Here is a 13,611-nt window from a genome sequence, read left to right as displayed (position 1 = left end):
TAACACCACCCAACAGATGATGCCCCCAGGCAGAAAGCAGCCAGGCTTTGAAGCTGCAAGGCCATTCAGTGCTCATCAAGTTGGCCAATTGCAACATTCACACTTGCTTCCAACAGACAAGAGTTCTTTCTCCCACCCTGGACTTTCCACCGATATATAAACCCCACTTGCCTGGTTTCCAACAGACCTCAGAGGATGCCTGCCACAGTTGTGGGCAAAATGTCAGGTGAGAATGCTTCTGGAATATGGCCATAAAGGCCGGAAAACTAACAGCAGCCCAATGATTCTGGCCATGAATGTCTTCAACAACACATTGCATGCCTTTGTTTACAACTTCTGCTTTTTTTTCATCTTTGCACTCAGACATCTCTCTATTCCAGGCCCTTCCAGACAGGCCCTAGATCCCACAATCTGATCCCAGGTGCGGACTCATATAATCAAGTTTAAAGCAGAAAATCTGGGATCAGATCATGGAATATATGGCCTGTCTGAAAGGGAGGTTTTTCCTTTTGTTTTGGAACTTAGAAGTTATAGAGCTAGGCTCTAAACAGCTGAATAAAATCCCACATTATGTGCTTTGAACTGGAATATATGACAGTGTGGACTCAGATAACCCAGTTCAAAGCAGATATTGTGGGATTTTCTGCCTTGATATTCTGGGATATAGGGCTGTGTGGAAGGGCCCTTAAAAGCTTAGGCCCCTTCCACTCAGCTGAATAAAATCTCACATTTTCTGCTTTGAACTGGAATATATGGCAGTGTGGACTGAGATAACCCAGTTCAAAGCAGATATTGCTGGATTGATATTCTGAGTTATAATATGACTGTGTGGAAGGGTCCTTAGACCCAATTTTTCCCTCTTAAGGAATTTAGCTCTTACTTGTAGATAAACTTTTTTTGTGTGTCTTTAAAGATTGAACTCTTCATTTTTGCCTGTTAAGCTCAAAATTATTTTGCAAACACACAACACTTCAGCTTTCTGCTTGCTGTGAGCTGATTGCTCAATGAAGTACCCCATTAAAATGCTACATAAATCAATGGCGAGATGCACCCTTAAATTACTACATAAAATCCTATATGAGCTAGCTCTTCCATAGTTAAAAACCAAGTAACATTCAGTATTATTAAATCTTGATCAAGGATCACTTCGGATATTTACAACCCACTATGATTACATAAAAGCATCCCCAGTGCGATATAGTTTCACAGCGTATTTCACCTTCCTTGCCCAAGACTGGTGATGCCTCATCAAGCTACAGCTCCTAGGATTCCATAGTGTTGAGCCATGGCAGTTAAAGGGGCATCAAACTGAATTGTACATTGTAAAACCACAGACTCTCATACACACAACTCATTCTCTCCCCCCCCCCCCCCTTGTTTTTCCCCCCTTTAGTACAGTTATTTGCCAGCTATTCCTCTAAAAGGCGCTTCAGGTAGCCTCCAAACCATACCCTTGTTCATAGGTTAGGTAAAGGTTTTCCCCTGACGTTAAGTCCAGTCATGTCTGACTCTGGGGGTTGGTGCTCATCTCCATTTTTAAGCCAAAGAGCCGGTGTTGTCCGTAGACACCTCCAATGTCATGTGGCTGGCATGACTGCATTGAGCGCCGTTACCTTCCCGCCGGAGCGGTACCTATTGATCCACTCGCATTGGCATGTTTTCGAAAAGCTAGGTTGGCAGGAGCTGGAGTTAACAGCGGCCGCTCCTGCCGCTCCCGGGGCTTGAACCTGGGACCTTTCAGTCTCCAGCTCAGTGCTTTAACGCACTCCGCCACCGGGGCTCCCTTGTTCATAATAATCCTGAAATCACACTGTAATTGTTCTCTGGCAAGAGGACAGAAAGGCTTTTATGGAGATAAGGAAACCCAGAGGCTTTATTATGATTTTGTAGGCATGAACATGTACCCAAGAAGGAAAAAGGAGATTGTTCCAGGACTGAGCCTCGATTAGTCTTATCTCCCAGCTCTGATAAGTACGTTTACAGTGCAATCCTATATGCATCTAGTCAAACAGATGCAAATTCTGTAGGGCTTGCTTTCATATACAGAACTGCAGCCTAAACTGATGTCCCAATTTTGCTGTTACAGTACTAATAACAAATATTGCTCTCATAATATTTTATACAGTTGGTATCAAACTCCCAAGATGATCTATGATGGAAAATAACAAAAGCTGGAAATGTGAAAGACAAGAAGGAACTTTTTATCAAATGTGGTTAATCATGTGATAAAGCTAAGAAGTATCAGAAGCAGATTACAGTGGGTGACACAGATATGTTTACATCTAGAATACAGTTGAAACCTCAGTTGGTTTTATAAGGCTTACCAAATGAAAGTCTTGAACAATATGTTTCATATGGTTTTGGCAGCATGTTCAAAAATGGAATAATTCACAGACAGTAATAAAAGACAATGGGATATTGAAGCAATTTGAAATGGCAGAAATGGACGAAATTTCCACTTTGCTTAGAAAATGGAGATTTTTTTTTTAATGTGACCATTGATGTTTTGTGGGCATTTTGGCCCATATGTAAGCCACCCTGAGTCCCTTCTGGAACAATGGCTTCAAACTACAGGAAAGGAGATTCCACCTGAACATCAGGAAGAACTTCCTCACTGTGAGAGCTGTTCGGCAGTGGAACTCTCTCCCCCAGACTGTGGTGGAGGCTCCTTCTTTGGAGACTTTTAAACAGAGGCTGGATGGCCATCTGTCGGGGGTGCTTTGAATGTGATTTCCTGCTTCTTGGCAGGGGGTTGGACTGGATGGCCCATGAGGTCTCTTCCAACTCTACTATTCTATGATTCTAGATGGTGGCGGGGTATAAAAATAAAATTATTATTATTATTATTATTATTATTAAAAAGAAGGGAAGATGACATCTGTGGGCTTTCAAGTTGATGGTTTTTTAAAATATGTGTCTTAGGCAGAAGTTTAAATATTAAATAGTAATGTGGAAGTGACTGATGCCTTTACATTTTTGTCTATGGCTTGGAGTGTGGGAAGCCAATTTTTAAGCTTTTGGGGGGTGTAGGTGATAGGGTAGATTAGTTTCTTCTTTATTCTTGGTGTTTATTTTTCTTATTTGTCTTGTTTTGTATGTATCACAGTAATGTTATAAAAATACCACATCATTAAAATACAAAAGTTCAGCATTAAAAATTAACTATTAGCTACACAACAGTTTAAACTGCTGAGCTGCTGAACTTGCTGACTGAGAAGTCGGCGGTTCGAATCCGGGGAGCAAAGTGAGCTTCCGCTGTTAGCCCCAGCTTCTGCCAACCTAGCAGTTTGAAAACATGCAAATGTGAGTAGATCAATAGCTACTGCTCCGGCTGGAAGGTAACAGCGCTCTATGCAGTCATGCCAGCCACATGACCATGAAGGTGTCTACAGACAATGCTGGTGCTTTGGCTTAGAAATGGAGATGAGGACCAACCCCCAGAGTCGGACATGTCTAAACTTAATGTCAGGGGAAAACCTTTACTTACAATTACAGTAAAAACCATTCTAAAATGCACAGAATAGCAGATAAAACAATACAGCATCATTTCAAAAGCCAAAAAACATTTCTTGGAATAAAACCTGTGTTTTTCTCAGCTGATGGAAACACAGCAAGGTGGTCCAAGGAAGGGAGATCCAGAGCCCAGGGGTAACCACCAAAAAGGCCATGTCTGATGTCTGTGAACGCAGTGAGATTGAAAGGAGCATCTCCCTGAAAATCTCAGGGCCCAGGCAGGCTTATATAGAGAAATATAGTCTATTTATCAGATAGCCTAGGTCGTATTCATTTTGCCCATGAATTTGAAAGGCAGCAATTCACCTTTAATATAATGATAGAATGCTCTTACAGTGTTTGTTGTTGTAACCTTGTAAATCAGAACTTTTCAAACATTTCATGTTGGTGACACATTTTTTAGACATGCATCTTTTCACAACACAATAATTCAGTTTTACTACCAAACCGGAGTTTAAAACAACCCCTTATAAGACATATGGACATATACCTAAATTGTAAAAATTAAATGTATAGGAATACAACATATCTCGTTAAAACCTTTCATTCATATTTTTAAATGATTTACTGCTTATTTCACATAGACCCAGACACAGACAAACCTACAGTTGTGCGACACACCTACACCCTGCAGCTGACACTAACATGTCATGACACACAGTTTGGAAAATTCTGGTCTAAATCATTTCTGCCTTATGACAACCCTAAATCATACCTATTCTGGGGTTTTTGTGACAAGATTTGTTTTGGGATGGAGGTTAGCTTTGCCATCCTCTGAGGTTGAGTTGGGCCCCATCTACACTGCCATATAACCCTGTTTCAGAATCAGATTAACTGCATTAAACTGGATTATGGCAGTGTAGGCTCATATAATCCAGTTCAAAGTGGTTCAATCTGCATTATATGAATCCACACTGACCACTGTCAGAACCCTGCTACTAGAGCCTGGATGTGGCTCTGAGTTTCAGGGTCACTGACATTGATAAGACACCTGCGTCCCAGGACTCGGAGGAGAAACGGCTGATGGGCTTGGCGGGGAATTTGCGCGGGGTTTTACTGAGCGGGAAGAGACTGTTCAAATGAGGGGGAGGGTATATAAAGGAGGGTTGGCCGGAGCCTCCCATTCTTGGCTTTTCTGATGTTCATGTTTCCTACAGTAAAAGTTCCTGGTGATACCACAGAGAGTCTCGTGTGTTCATTCAGGAGCGGCTGTGGTGAGCTGACACTAAGCCAAGAATACGGACACCATCCCGCTGTAGCGGTGAGGTGTAACATGCAAGTGGAGGATGAAGAGCTCTTGGGCGCCGGAGGAGGAAGGTCGGAAAGGGCCACTCCCGAGACGGACGCTGAGTTCCACCAGCTGGCGGCCCTGGCGTCATCCACCGCTTATGCCCAGCCAAATGGGGTAACCCAGAGGCGCGGAGTGGTGCGGGGAGATAGCACCGGAGGAGAGGAAGGTTCACCTTCCCCAGGCCCGCAAAAGATGGTGTTTCTGGAGGAGAGGATGTCGGCGATGGAGACCACCCTGGCAGTGATGTCGAGGGCGATGGAGCGCCTGGCGGTTTTGGCGGAGCCGGAGCGAGGAAGGGAACTCCGGGCTAGCTCAATGTGGGACGTGAGCATGGGAAGCAGCCAGGGCTTTGCAGACCTCCCAGCACCGAAGGGAAGGGAAATGCGAAAGGAGCCCGGTGCCAGGCCCAAGATCCAAACGAGCCTGACGCGGGTGGAGGAGAGTGACGACGAAGGGGAAAAGCCTCCGAGAATCCCGGCTACGCTCCCAACTGAGACCCTGGTGCCCCTGGCGAATGCCGGGCGTGGCACAGGACAAAGGGAAGCAGCAGCGGGGCCCACTGGCCCGCAAGGGGGCTTGCGACGGGCGGAGAATTGGGGATTGCCACCACAGGGACCCCTACCGAGACGAGAGGAACTAAGGATCGAGTTTGGGGGAGAGTCCTCTGAACTGGATTTTTTCCTGACCACGGTGAGGGGCTATATGGAGGACAATGCCCACACTTTTAGAACGGAATCCAGCCGGGTACGGGCCATTGGTGCAGTGTTGAAGAGGGGAGCGGCCAGCTGGTACGTTCAACTACACGCGCGGCGCGACCCATGTCTGGGGTCACTCCGACGCTTTATGGGGGCCCTGGAGACCCGTTTCCGAGATCCACTGGAGCAGATCCGGGCGAGGGAGGAGTTGAAGACCGTCTCCCAGGGGCAGAGGTCGGTATCTGAGTATGCGGAGGAGTTCCAATGCCTCGCTGAAAAGGTGCCGGAATGGTCTGCAGTGACAAAGATAGAACTCTTCAAAGAGGGGCTCAGGCGGGAGATCCTCTCCTGGGCGGTGCATCGTGATGAGCCTGACACACTGCGCGGATGGATTCAGCTGGCGGGGCGCATCGAGACATCGCTGGCCCAGGCGAGGAGGCACCGAGGAGGGCTACAGCAGCGGCCGCAGATGAAAGAGGGGAGCCGGAAGGAGGGATCAACCCCAGCCGGGAGGAGAACGGAGCCGACAGGGAACGTGAGCACCAGCAGGAGGGGCTGCTTCGTGTGCGGCCGTTTGGGCCACAGGGCTGCCGAGTGCTGGCAGAGAAAAGGGGAAGGCGGAGGCCCGCCCAAACCAAGAGCCGTGGCAGGGAAACGCGCCGAGGAAGAACCACCGATGAGGCACCACTCGGGGGGGTTGGTAAGTCAGGACAAAGCCATGATAGTGGTCCCCATTCAGCTGGAAAGTGGCAGCAAACAAGCAACCTGCAAAGCATTTGTGGATTGTGGATGTTCCAGGAACATCATCTCCCCTGAATTAGCCGAGGGATTGGGATGCGAAAGAACGAACCTAGAATCCCCAATAGCTTTTTCGCAGTTGGACGGATCCACAGCATCGGGATCATTAGCTAAGTACAGTGCCGAAGATGTAAAGTGTAAGATAGGGAGTTGGGAAGGAAAGGTGTCATTTGTGATATCACAAATAGCCAGCTATAATGTTATACTAGGCATGCCATGGCTGGGGCAGGCCAACCCGCAAATCAACTGGGAGGATAAGAGCATGATCTTCAGGATGAAGTTGGAAGGAGGGAGCCAGGAAGTGGAGAGGGAGCCGGGGAAAAGGGGGGAGGAAGACTCTATCAGGATAGCAGAACTGGCAGATAAATTACCCCCAGAGTATCGGGATTTTGTGGACGTATTTGATGAGAAGGAAGCAGACAGTTTCCCACCGAAGCGGAGAGTTGAAGTGAAGATAGAGCTAGTCCCAGGAGCAGAGCTTCCTAAGGCAAAAATATACCCAATGTCGGCTAGGGAAAAGGAGGAACTGAGAAAATACATTGATAAAAACCTAGCGAGGGGTTTCATAGAGCCTTCAAATTCCCCTCTAGGGGCGCCTGTGTTGTTCAGGCGCAAAAAGGACCAAACGCTGAGGCTCTGCATTGACTACAGGGGCCTGAATGCAATCAGTTCTGGAAATAAATACCCCCTACCTTTAGTGAAGGACTTGATCGCCCAGTTATCGGAGGGACAGATATTCACTAAATTGGACTTAATTGAAGCGTACCATAAATTGCAGATTAAACCAGAGGACAGGTGGAAGACGGCCTTCTCCTGTGCATTCGGATTATTCAATTATCGTGTGCTCCCTTTCGGTTTGTGCGGCGGAGGCGCCGCGTTCATGCAATTAATCAACGAAGTGTTGCATCCATTGTTGTACAAGGGAGTCTTTGTTTTTTTAGATGACATATTGTTAGTATCTCGGACTAAGGAGCAACACATAGAACTAGTCAGGGAAGTCCTGCAAAAGTTGAGAGAAGCAAAACTGTATGCGAAGCTTGCCAAGTGCGAGTTCAATAAAGACCAGATAGACTTTCTGGGGTATAGGATTTCCTCCCAGGGAGTGGCGATGGACCCTGCGAAGGTAGAAGACGTGAGGGGGTGGGAAGCCCCCAAAACACGGAAGCAGCTGCAATCCTTCCTAGGGTTCGCAAACTTCTATAGAACATTTATCAAGGACTTTGCGCGCCTCACTTTGCCATTAACGGATTTGTTAAAGACTAAAGGTAGGGGAGAAACAGCCAAAGTGAAGGCCCCAGGGGCCAAACTGACCTGGACAATAGAATGCCAGGAAGCTTTCGAAGCCCTTAAAAAGCGTTTTACTGAGGAGCCTGTCCTACAGCACCCTGATATGTCTAAAGCCTTTGTATTACATTGCGATGCGTCAGACCGGGCATATGGGGCAGTTCTGCTACAGAAAGACGAGGGGGGGAACCTGAAGCCATGTGGCTATCTGTCAAAAAAGTTTAGCGATACAGAAAAAAACTGGCCGATTTGGGAGAGAGAAGCCTTAGCGATTCTAAAAGCACTAGAGTGCTGGAGACACTTTCTGGAAGGAAGTGGAACACCGTTTGAGGTGTGGACTGACCATAGAAATTTACAGTATCTAAGATCCCCTCGTAAACTATCAGCGAAGCAAATTAGATGGGCCCAATATTTCAGCCGTTTTGATTTCAGACTCAGATTCTTCCAGGGGAAACATAATATACTCGCTGACGCTCTCTCTCGGATGCCTCAGCACGGGGGAGGAATTCAGGAATCTGAAGGGAGTATTTTTCTTGATAAGCAATGGGGCCTGGCAGTACTAACTCGAGCACAAGCGGCCAAAGAAAACAAACGTACTGCCATTTCCACGGGGGGAGGAGAAATATGGGAGGAAGAGTTGAAGCGAGCGTATGGAATGGACAAATGGTTACAAACAAACAAAGAAAAGGGAGAATTGTGTGGGGATTTGGTGTTTGTAAATAAGAAATTGTATATTCCTGAATGTTTAAGACGAGAAATGTTAAGGAAGTACCATGATAACAAGGGTGCGGGTCATCTAGGCCCCACCAGGACTATTAAACTGTTGGCCAAACAATGCTGGTGGCCCGGAATGAGGAAAGACGCCAGGGGGTACGTCACGCAGTGTGAATTATGTGCAGAGGGAAAAACACCACCGGGGAAGCCCCAGGGGCTATTGCAGAAGGTGGTGGAGCCCATGAGGCCATGGGAATGCGTAGCCATGGATTTTGTAGGCGAACTACCCCCCAGCAGAGGCCACAGATACATTTGGACAATATTGGACCTATTCTCAAAACAGGCACACTTTGTGGCTCTGCCAAAACTCCCTTCAGCTGAAAAACTTGCTGATTTGTATGTGAAGCATGTATATCGCCTACATGGGTGTCCCGACAAGATAATTAGTGACCGGGGAGTCCAATTTACTGCAAAATTTTGGGGAAAATTCTTACAGCTGTTAGGAGCAGAAAGGAACCTGAGCTCGGCCTTTCATCCCGCGACCAACGGGGGGGTCGAACGTACCCAACAGACACTGTGCCAATTCTTAAGGATGTACACCAATTATAGACAGGATGATTGGGCGGACCTTCTTCCGTTTGCTGAGATGGCTTTTAACGGGGCCGTACATTCGGCCACAGGTCGTGCCCCATTCGAAATAGTATACGGACAGGAGGTGGCACCTTTCCCCAGGCTACCCGAGTGGAAGGAAGGGGAGGGCCAGACCGACGAGGAATGGCCGGCCAAAATCAAGCAAGGGTGGCAAACCGTGGTAGAGGCATTGCGGGAAACACAAAAGAAGTACAAGCTCTTTGCGGATCGTAGGCGCCGAGAGGGGGACAAATTGGGCGAAGGAGATCTGGTTTGGCTGAGCACAAAAAACCTGAAATTGGGGTTCCCATCCAAGAAATTGGCTCCACGCTATATAGGGCCATTCAGGGTAGCAAAAAGAATAAACGAAGTGACCTATGAGCTGAGGCTACCCAAGGACCTAGGAAAGGTACACCCGGTATTCCATTGCAGCCTGTTAAAAAAGTATAAAGGAACTCTGGACAGCGGAGAACAATAGTTGTGTTTAATCTTTTCCTTCCAGGACGAAGGGGAGGAGGACGCCATGTCAGAACCCTGCTACTAGAGCCTGGATGTGGCTCTGAGTTTCAGGGTCACTGACATTGATAAGACACCTGCGTCCCAGGACTCGGAGGAGAAACGGCTGATGGGCTTGGCGGGGAATTTGCGCGGGGTTTTACTGAGCGGGAAGAGACTGTTCAAATGAGGGGGAGGGTATATAAAGGAGGGTTGGCCGGAGCCTCCCATTCTTGGCTTTTCTGATGTTCATGTTTCCTACAGTAAAAGTTCCTGGTGATACCACAGAGAGTCTCGTGTGTTCATTCAGGAGCGGCTGTGGTGAGCTGACAGACCACTATAATGCAGTTCAAACTGGATTATGTGGCAGTGTAGATGGGGTCAGTGTGTGGCTTGCACAAGGCACCTGGAGTGTTTTCATGGCTGAGCAGAGATTTGAACATTGGTTTCCAGGGTCCCAGTCCAACACTCAAATCACTACACTACATCAAATATATATGCAAAATTTTATATATATATATATATATATATATATATATATATATATATATATAATATTTTGCACAACCAGAAGTGGACTCTAATAATTTATAATCCCTTTGCCATGTTTTTATTTTGTTTTTTGGTGTGTGTGTGTGTGGGGGGGGGGGATTTTTGGCAACCTGTGTAGTCTTCAAGAGGGTCCTAGGTCAGAAAAGTGGATTCATTGAAATTGTCCAGACCTGTTCTAGATAAAGAGCAAGGAAAGAAGCTAGATTCTGGGAGATGTTCAAGCAAGGAGGACCCAAATCCCAACACCCAAGCCACCTCTGCCAAATAATCAACTCTCACAGAGGCCAGGCAAGGGAAAGCTCAAGGGAAACTAAAGCAAGAAAACTCACTGGAATCTCTTCCAGCTTCGGATGTCCCAGCCGCTGCTGCCTAGAGAACCTTTCTTCTGAGTCCCGGCCATGGCTAGCCGCTGGATACACCACTCCCAAACCAAACACCAGCTATACCTGCTGGGTTGCAATTTGGCCCTTTATAGGAAGAGGGTGGAGCTGTGTTGGAAATCTCTAGAGGACAGAAAACAGGGCCTACTCCATTCCTGCCTGTCCTTGTTTGAATATGATTTCTCTGAAAAACTTGCAGAGCCTGGCACAAGGCTGGCGGCTGTAAACTCCTACGGGCGGGCTACATGAGATAATGCGTACTGAGCCTTTTATTTTGCCTCACAATTGCTGTCCCACTGATTTTATTGCGACTTGCCCATCAGCATAGAGCAGAATTGCAGCCATGAGCATAAAGTGGGGAATCATGTTTTTATAGCCCCAAACAGAATTGATTTGTCAGAGGTAAAGGGAGAACCATGCCTGCTGAAGCTTGTCCTGAGAGGCAGAAAATAAGGAAATTGTGCATTTCCTGACATGGAGAGAAATGGTGGCGCAATTTCCCAATGCTGTTTTTAACCTACATAAGTTAGTGTTCAGAGTGAAGTTTGGATGCAATCTCTTTTCTTGTTTTGATAGCATTACTTATTTACACATTTTAAAGAACAGGAAAATAGTCTCCTCCTTAGACTTAGGACTTCATGGCATGAACATACTATTCCACAACAGTCATGCAATCATTGACAGTGGATATATAATGGACTGAGTATATGTGATATTGAGCATCTATTCTTTTGCCGCAATTGTGCCAATTCAGCAGTTTGCACTCTCGCAATTGTACTTCTGCATACCCTTGTTAACCCCGCTTTCCCACACTTCTGCTATTCTGCAATTTAATTTTATGGAGCAATTTTGCAATTTCTTTGAGAAAGGCAAACATACTGTTTATACTCAAGTATAAGCCAAGTTTTTCATCCCTTTTTTAGGGTTGAATAAAAACACCTTGTCTTATACGTGAGTGAGGGTCCTGGCCAGCTTATATTCGCGTCAGCTTATACTCAAGTATGTAGGTAATCAGAGCTGGACAGTCTTATCTTAAATTACAGTTTTATGTAAATATTCAAAATCATTTAACCTACTGATGTCTCAATTAATGTAATTTTATTGGTATCTATTTTTATTTTTGAAATTTACCAGTAGCTGCTGCATTTCCCACCCTCGGCTTATACTCAAATCAATGTTTTCCCAGTTTTTTTGTGGCAAAATTAGGTGCCTCGGCTTATATTCAGGTCAGCTTATACTCGAGTATATAAGGTAATTGTAAAATATAAAATAAACAGAAAAAAGGCCTGGGAATAGTGAGGGGGAAAGGAGGACATCCCTGGCCTCTGACATCACTTCACTCAGGGGTTCTTAAGCTACGGCCCATAGGCCAAATCTGGTCCCCTAAGATCTTTTCTCTAGCCCCCACGCTAAACTTTTGACTTGCTGATACCGCCACCTTCTTCTTGCTCAACTTTCCTTTCCTCTGTCTCCCTCCAAACCAGAGAGACAGGAGAAGAGAAAGAAAGAGAAGAACATGAGGGAAAAGGAAAAGAAGAAAGGTAGGTAGGTACAAAAAGGAGAGGAAAAAAATTCAGAAAGCGTGGTGTCGTGGTTTGAACCTGAGACTGTGGCTTTTAACACTGGATGATTTAACCAAATCACACTCTCTCAGCTTCAGAGGAAGACAAAGGCACATCCCCTTTGAATAAATCTTGACATGAAAGCTCTGTGATAAGAGTTGCCTTAGGGTCACCCTAGAGCTGAAATGACTTAAAGGCACACAACAACAAACTATAGTCTGGGCCCCCAACAGTTTGAAGGACCGCAAACTGACCCTGTTTAAAAGGTTTGAGGACCCCTGATTTTACTGCTGGCAGGAAGGCACATTGTGTTGTTGAAGACTTTCATGGCTGGAATCACTGGGTTGCTGTGAGTTTTCCAGGCTGTATGGCCATGTTCCAGAAACATTCTGGAACGCCCACATTTATGGCAGGCATCCTCAGAGGTTGTGAGGAGTTGGCAACTAGGCAAGTGAGGTTTATATATATGTGGAAAATCCAGGGTGGGAGAAAGAACTCTTGTCTGTTGGAGGTAAGTGTGAATGGTGCAATTGGCCACCTTGATTAGCATTAAATGGCCTTGCAAATTCAAAGCTTGGCTGCTTCCTGCCTGGGGGAATCCTTTGTTGGGAGGTGTTTCTACATTGTTAGTGGGAACATTATAGGAGCCTTATGAAATGCATCATGCTGTTTGCAATAACTCACAATTCTGAAATATTCCCATCACCTACCTTGGTCCAGCTTCAATGTCTGTATGCCTGCCTCATGTGATCATCCATAGATATTGCTGAGTTGTTGTATTTTTTGTTGTTATTGTGGGTTTTGAAACTCTTTATTCCTACAAGTCTCATTCTATTTCCATTCAGTCCACAGGCGCACCTTGGGGTCTTAGTATTACTTCAGAGCAACACTTGCCTTTCCTCAGCTATGGAAAGCCAGACTGGGGAAACTGGCCTTCCAGATGTGTTGGGCACCTCCCACAAGTGGGACTGGGGTTTCATCCATATAACCCAGTTTCTGAATCCGGGGTATCTGCTTTGAACTGGATTATATGGCAGGGTAGATCCAGCAAGGTATTTGTCCTTGGACAAAGCGATGGCAAAAAGATCCTCACTCTTGTCACATGGTGCAATACAGGGCAATAAAATTCCCCCAGGCAGGAATCACCTAGGCTTTGAAGCTGCATGGCTTTTCAATGCTAATCAAGGTGATTAATTGCAACATTCACACCTGCCTCCAACAGACAAGAGTTCTTTCTCCCACCGTGGACATCATTCCACAGATATATAAACCCCACTTGCCTAGTTTCCAACAGACCTCACAACCTCTGAGGATGCCTGCCACAGATGTGGGCAAAACGTCAGGAGAGAATGCTTCTGGAACATTGCCATACAGCCCGGAAAACTCACAGCAACCCAAAACTGCAGCTGATGACTACAATTTTAATGTGATTTGCGCCCCTGTAAAATTTACGCTGAAGAGACACATAACAGGAGCGGCACAGCAAATAATATCAGAATGTGGGATTGCCCCCTCACTCTTTCTGCACCTGAGCCACATAAAATGACAATCAGAATCTTTCAGCAAGGAAATACACACTACGCAAGCGCACCCAGCTAGATCTGACTTCATGCACAACATCACCGAAGCATCAGAGGGCGGAACAATCCGGGGAATTGTGAGCCGGAGGGAGGGAGGAGGAGGGGCGGGGCTTCCCT

Source organism: Anolis carolinensis, chromosome 2, assembly GCF_035594765.1.
Source record: "Anolis carolinensis isolate JA03-04 chromosome 2, rAnoCar3.1.pri, whole genome shotgun sequence".
NCBI lineage: Eukaryota > Metazoa > Chordata > Lepidosauria > Squamata > Dactyloidae > Anolis > Anolis carolinensis.
Note: the sequence above shows the minus strand (reverse complement) of the source record.